The sequence below is a fragment of the Sinocyclocheilus anshuiensis genome, unplaced genomic scaffold (genome assembly GCF_001515605.1).
Source record: "Sinocyclocheilus anshuiensis isolate Anshui unplaced genomic scaffold, SAMN03320099.WGS_v1.1 scaffold676, whole genome shotgun sequence".
NCBI classification, from domain to species: domain Eukaryota; kingdom Metazoa; phylum Chordata; class Actinopteri; order Cypriniformes; family Cyprinidae; genus Sinocyclocheilus; species Sinocyclocheilus anshuiensis.
In genome coordinates, this window is record NW_015558579.1 from 1,954,794 (window position 1) to 1,962,293 (window position 7,500).

The 7,500-nt window shown below is 37.4% G+C and overlaps 1 protein-coding gene and 1 long non-coding RNA gene across 5 annotated transcripts in view; one reads left to right on the forward strand and one right to left on the reverse strand.

Annotated features, from left to right (window-relative positions):
* Positions 1–7,500, forward strand: part of LOC107679800 (mitochondrial 2-oxodicarboxylate carrier-like) — a 109,112-nt gene that overhangs the window by 73,507 nt on the left and 28,105 nt on the right. The window lies entirely within an intron of this gene.
* The window catches only part of LOC107679801 (uncharacterized), a 14,891-nt gene that overhangs the window by 7,368 nt on the left and 23 nt on the right, over positions 1–7,500 (reverse strand). The window contains exon 2 of the long non-coding RNA XR_001633088.1: positions 7,165–7,166. This is a non-coding gene — a long non-coding RNA (uncharacterized LOC107679801). The remainder of the gene's footprint in view (positions 1–7,164; positions 7,167–7,500) is intronic.

Here is a 7,500-nt window from a genome sequence, read left to right on the forward strand (position 1 = left end):
TATATATATATATATATATATATATATATATATATATATATATTAGTTGTTCATGCAAATAATTTGAATAGAGCCATTTGAATTATTAATTAATTGACCCTAATGAGTATATTATTTACCAGTGCATACATAAATCGGTAATCAAGCAAAAATGTATTACATTTTATCATTTTATTTTTTTACATCTATGAAAGACTTTTCATACTTTTCATATTTTATTTTCCATACAATGGTAACATTTTGAATTAAATATATTAAAAAGTTTATAATATAATATAATATAATATATAGTGCTGGGCAACAATTAATCGCGATTAATCGAATCAAGAATAAAAGTTTTTGTTTATATAATATATGTGTGTGTACTGTATATATATTTATTATGTATATATAAAAACACACACAGTTGATTAAAAACCTCAAGAACACTGTGCAATTCTGAGTGTGCTACACACAGGTGAGTGGGTTGGACAAACCACCTGTATGAAAACACACTCTTTTCTCTCTATATGCACCAGACACTTTCTTATAAACACTCCATGTTACAAGGACTTAATAAGATAACACAAATGTTTACTTGTGAATGCACCACAAATCACATTGCACTACTTCTTAACCTTAAATACCTCTTTTGCACAATATCATGCACAGTTATTATGTAAAGTACTTGTATAGTCTGTCTTAGGTTATGTGTATGTATAGTCAACTATTTATAGTATATGTATAGTTAGATTACCGCTTCAGATAGTTAGCTATGTAGGTCAAAAAATTGTTCTTACGTCTAGTGTTGTATGTTTATATTTATGTTTATTTATGTAGCACCGTGGTCCTGCGAGACACAACATTTCATTCCACTGTATGTCCACACATGTAGCGGAATGACAATAAAGCTCAACTTGAACTTGATATATAAATATATTTAATATATAAACATAACATATTTTTCTTATATATACATGAATGTTTGTGTATTTATATATACCTAATAAATATACACAGCACACACACACATATTATGCACACAAAAGCGTTTATTTTGGATGTGATTAATCGCGATTAATCGTTGGCCAGCACTACTAATATATAATATTAAATAATACACACTTTCATACATTATATAAAAACATAAAGATATTTTGAAGGGAGGACACCTTTTGAAACATTTTAAACATTTCAAACATTTTAAAATAAAGTTTATTTTATTATTTATTTATAAATATTAACATTCATAAATTAATTATTAAATTTGGGGGGTGGGGGTTTTATGTCTGTATGTGTGTATATACTGGTAAATAGATTCCAGTTTAAATAGTTATAATATATAAAGAATATCCTGTTAATGTTACATTACAATTCAAATATAACAATTGTAATACTACATATAAATCAAACTTATATCTCCATTAAATAAAGCACCAGCACTGATCCTGTCATTGCGTCTATCTATGTGATCTACCATATCTCTTATTTGCCATCAATCTACACGCTTATCTATGTTCCTCCACCACTAATGATTAAAACAACCTGGAGATACCTCCTCATGAGAGTCGCTGTGATGACACAGCCTTCATCAGATCCCAGCACGCTTGAAAGTGAGCTTCAGTGGGGAGGGATAGTAATGTTTGACGAGGGCAGTGACAGATGACGTCCTGTCCCCAGGAACGGTGATGCTGAGAGAGGAGCCCACAATCTTCCACCCCCGACTGGTGGCTGAACCTTGGTGCACTCTTGATGGAATCCCTCAACCAGCCCTTAAACAGCAGGGCTCAAAGCTCAGAGGACTAAGAGCCAATCCGGCCCAGTAAAGCAGCACGTCGCTCAGCTGTGCTCCAGTGATTTCTTAATCCTACCCTGCCCTGGCTGATGGCTCTGACAGTGTAAACTGCACACAGGTATCCGACTGTGGATATCTGTGCTTACGAAGCAGAGACTCCAATCACATCAGTGGTCGGACAGTATACTAACTATACTAATTCCAGTGAAAGAAGTCAGCAGAACATTGGTTGTTAACATGTTTCATTATAAAGGGGAAATCTAAAGCCAGTCCAAAATAACTCAAGGCACTACTATTTGTGGTTTAGAAAGGGAATTAAAAAGCTTTTATATTAGTGGCTTACCACTGACATTTTTTGGCCAAAGTCTTCACCAATACAATATTGACTGCTAAGCTTAACACAGATCATGGAAAATCAGGTGTACGTAATAATAGTAGTAACAGTAATAATTAGTTTGAGGTAATTACTTAAGACTGAAATTATATCAAAAGTTCTGGCGTCATATAATACAAACCGCTAAAGTCCATTCCTTGATCGTGTTCTCAAGTTCACTGAGACTAAATTACATTAAGTGTGTGTTTATGTAAAAAGAATGAAACTTGGCACCAAAACTACTCACACTGAGCATGAAACGCATTTTCATCAGAGAAAAGTTTACATACCTTTACGAATTCGCTTGCTGTTCATTTGTGGGCTTAAATATGTAAGGGATGTTTTCACTTTCCTGGATGGAACAATGGAAGAATAGGAGTGTGATAGTGTGACATGAATATTACTGTATGTTGGTAATATTGGTGTTCTACTGTTAGTAATAATAATAATTTTGAGAGTAGACCTGTTGTAACACATCTGGTGCTTAGATATGTCTATATTAAACACATTTCCATTTTGTTAGCATATCATGTTTCAACCAACGAAACAAACCTTTATGGCTTTCTTTCTCCTGTGGAACACAAATTAAGATATTTTGAAAACTCTTTAAATGAAACTGGCATTCAGTGTTGTTTTGGATCCTTTTGGCTTTGATTATATTGAAACATTCTTCAAAATATCTTATTTTGTGTTCTGCAGAAGAAAGAAATTGACATAGGTTTGAGACAACATGAGGGTGAGTAAATGATGACAGAACTTTCATTTTAGGGTGAACTATCCCTTTAAAGGAGGGACCAGATTCATATCGAGCCCAAAATATCATAGAATTTCTTTGCACAGATAAGCACCCCTCACACTTTCTTCAGAAAATGTTTGACTCCAGATTCTAGAAAAGAACAGCTAATGTGACCAGGTACCAGTGGTGTGACCTCCTGCTGATGTGACTGCCATCGCACATTATGACCTGGTATTAAACAGGTCTGCTTGAAGGAGTTGTCACAAACACCTAAATGCATTATGTTACAAACATACTAAATAAAGCAAAAAAGTGTGCTGAAATGACCCGTTTTAGAGAAGCAGTAAAGTGCCTGATGAAAACTCATTTGTCTCCTGTGTCTGTCAGACGCCTCACAGCATCTGTGACCCACTCCTTCAGAGTTTGGTTTTGCAGCGACCGTGTTCCTATACCAGGCAGGGGGTGAGAGCTGAAAATGTAGAGTTGTAATTCAGAGAGTCCGGTTTCTGTTGCTGAAGAAGCAGAGTGCAGTATTGATGACCACGCTCTGCACTGTCCTGACCGTCTGTGTAATAGCTGCCAGTCTCCTGCTGTCTAAGGAGTCTCCACCATTCTCAGCCAGCCATTTCCTTACTTCAAAGCAGTCATAACTAAACTGGACTGAGATGGATTATCCAGAGTCTCTCAATCAGATATTTCTAGTTTCCGAAAAGTTTGTTTGGATGATCAGAAAGAGTAAACCAACATTATTTATTTATTTGTTTGTTTGTTTATTTGTTTATTTGTTTATTTGTTTGTTTGTTTGTTTGCAACATTTTACAAAAGGTTTATATGCATTAATATTAGTTAATGTAACTTTGACCAAAAAAAAACAAAAACACTTTCAGGCAATTTCAAGTTGTATGAATTAGTTAAAACATTAATTAACATTGAGTAGTTGTTTTCTACAGATGTAGCTTAAATTAAAAGGATAGTTTATTCGTAATTGAATTTTCTTTCATTATTTTATCATGTTATCTAAACCTGTATTACTTTCTTTCATCTTTGGAACACAAAAGAAAGCTTTAAGAAAAAAATCGGTAAAAAGGAAGATACTAGTCATTTTCTGCCATGATGTTTACTTCAACCCTAAAAACACTACACAATTCTTTTATATTAAAACAGTACATTATGCAAAAAACATTTTTTTTACCAATGTCTTCGATTGTATGGGAAAAGGGAAAAGAAACAATGAGACTTTAACAGGAAACTTGATTAATAAATGGTAGATAATAGTAATAATAATTAATAAAAAGTTTAATAAATGGTCATTTTTTATGCCAATATATTAACTAATATTAATGAATTCACCCTCATTGTAAAGTGTTTAAAAAGTGTTCATATTTTAAGTTGTTGTGCTCTAATTAGCATGCTGTTACATTAAATGCTGCTTTAAGTTTTAAATTTAACCACTTTAGATCACCGCCACTATAGCTGTTTTGTCTTTTTTTCCACAGTCATTTCAGCATACTGTCACATGCGTTGTATTTTTAAGAGGTGTGTTAAGTTAGAAATAGTCCAGCTTTATAAACCCATTCTGCTCCATTCTGTTAAACTCATCTACCTGATTTAAGCCTGTGTGGTATGCGTGATGTAAAAATCGTCATCGGAAAGTGTGCGCAGAGGCTCTGTGCGGACATCTGTGTGCCTCCCATTTTTTGTGTATGTAGTAGGCTACAAAAGCACCAACTGCGCATGCGCAGGCTGTGTGAAGAAGCCCGTAGCTACTCAAACCTGTACAATCCACTGCGCTGATCTACTGCGCATGTATGGAACACGTCCGCAGATCGGACCATCAGTGTATGCTTTCGGTAGTATAAATACAAGTAGTCCGCATCCGCGCTGTCTGTGTACTCGTCCGAATTGCTCATGCGGAAAGTATATCACAGGCTTCAGAATGCAATAAAGGTAAGAAAGGTGTCCAATTGGGGTCAGTTGAACACGAAACCTGCATATTTATGTAAAGCTTCCATAAGACCATTAGGCCAAGCAGTGTGCAGATAACCCACTGATTAGTCATTTTTGTTGCTTATAAGTGTTTGGAATGTCTTAGCAAAGTGAGACACAATGTTTTCACAAGAAGTCAGCCAGAGTTTGGAGACCTGAGGCACCAATCAAAAAGCCTTTTGTGGGATGTCAAACAGGTCATATTGAGGACGTCATTCCTTGTCCCACTCCCCCTCTTGGGCAGCTTCATTACCCAAGTCACAGTGGGTCAAGCTGGCCTGTGGTGCCACTGAAACCCAAGCTTTCCTAACCCAGACCGAGACCTAGAAGCATGCGGTGTCACAAGCGCCATGACTTTATCACTTCCCCTTTGCCCCATCTTCATCTTCTCTTCTGCTTTATCTCCATCCCTCCAAAGGCTCAGCTTTATAGGTCACCTCCAGCCACGGACCCAGAGGTATTAGCCTGAAAATCCAAAAGAACAGAGGAAAGCAGCTATGTATGTCTGCAGTGAATCAAGACAGTTTTAAGAGAGAAATTTCCCTGTGGTTTTCCAAAAGCATTGCATTTCATTGGTTTTACATTTATATTCACCCTGCTACTCAAGTATCAATGGTGTTTTGCTTGTGTACAGTCCGATTAATGTAGTCGCACAGAATTAATTGATATTCATGAGTAGCGTGGTCACAAAGGGTCGATTGGTCCTCTTCCATATTGGAGCATTTAGGTTAGAGAGGTTTAACCTCATGTGCCATTGCAATGGACGTCTGCCATCTTTATGATCCTGCTCATTAAAATTAACTGTCTGGCTGTAAAAAATAGATTTCCTTTTAATGCTGCCTTCTGGATTCTCTTACGCACTGCTGATTGAGTGTAAAATAAACCTTGCTCACGTGCGTGTTTCGCTTTTTCTAATTTTACTTTCATTTCAGCTCTTGATGAAAGTGTTGTTGGTTCAGAGGCAGCAAATGGAAAACATATTAACATGACTAAGAATTAAAGACTGAATAATTGAAATAAAAAAATGCCATGACCAAAAACATTGGTGAATAATTCAGTTTATAAAGAGATCAGCCATAGTGATATTTGTTTTACTACCATTCTTACAGTTGAAAAAAACAGCTCATTGTTCGTGGACTGAGTGATTGAAGCCAATACATTGCCAAAAATGTACAATTACATTTATAATAATTTTCCAGTATTTTTTCCTTACTTATATCACACAATATTTGGTTATCATTGTACCAGACTGGAAACATAGATAACCAATATCAAATGCCAACCGTCTAAAGTCACACAGTTTCAGTTATAAAAAGGAAAAAGGAAGTCATACAAAAGTTATAAATGCCGCATTTGCAGGATGGTTTTTCGCTCATGGGACCTTGTTTATCATGGGGTTGATATTATAGTCATAAATGAAATAATGCAGTTCCCACTCCATGCTCCATTCTTTGGGGGAATACCCTTTATTTAACAAGGCAAATTTAAGAGACCTTTTTAAAAGTTTGGCCTGCCCCTTTAAAGGCAAACCCATCAAACTCAAGCCTTTTGATCAACCCAGTAACCTCCCGCCCTTCCCACAGGGCTTTTTTTAACACCATCATTATTAGGCCTCAACCCATCAAGCCCGTCTTCCAGCGGGGCACAGCCCCCCCCCCTGTTGGACCCAGTGCTGGCCCATTGCATACAGGGTCTGAAAGGGGACGAGGCCCTAGCGCTCGGCCTGGACCTGAAACACTTCTCTTCTGTCTATAAAAATACAAAGAGGAGGTGTTCTCCTGCTTCTTATTCTCATTTTCTTTCCTGTCAGAGCGCTCAGAGTTCACCATTTTACAGGGAGTTTGGGGTCAGGTGGAGATGGTAGGGTTGTTTACCCCTGGTGCTCATTTCACCCGTAGAAGCTCCACGTTGGCCTTACCTTCACCCTCACCTGGCTATCCAGGATGGCGCTCTGGTCCTATAAAAAGAGTACAGAAGGTCGATGGAGGATTTTGATGAACTCAGAGATATCATCACCTGTAAGTATATATTTTCTTTCTGGGTTTACTTTGAGGGGGATTCTGAGAGCTGGATCTTTTAACAAAGCCTTTGGGCTTTTCGCTGTTCCTCTGTTTGTTGACTTTACAACCAGGAGCTTGGCTCCAAGGCCAGCTGAATCAGCCCTCAACTCTTCTCAAGAGTAAATATCTATCTCCAAATCTGTTTGAAAAAGGTTTCACTCCTGATCTTCTGACAAGAGGACTCATGTAAAAACAAAAGGTTCACCTTATCCTACGCTTCTTTTCTATTCTGAACTTCTTTCAGTAAGCAAGGGAAGCCTGGTGACACTTTTTGAAAGTCCTGAGGCATCTTCTGCTGCCAAATCTTCCCCATTATCTTCCACTTCCCAGGCTGTGACGTTTGGTCCAAGGCTTTTATGACAGGGTAGGCAAGGGGCATGAGGAAATGAGGTGACCCCAAGGTCAGCAGTGGAGTCAGACAGCTGAAAGCGGACTGTGGCCCTGCCACCTCTGGGGTACAGTGGATTGGGCCATCCCAGTGTACTACAGAAATGGACACTCTGGCATTGGTGGGACAAGACCATCTTCGATCCTTGACCTTGCTCTCATGTGCCTTTAATTAGGATGGATT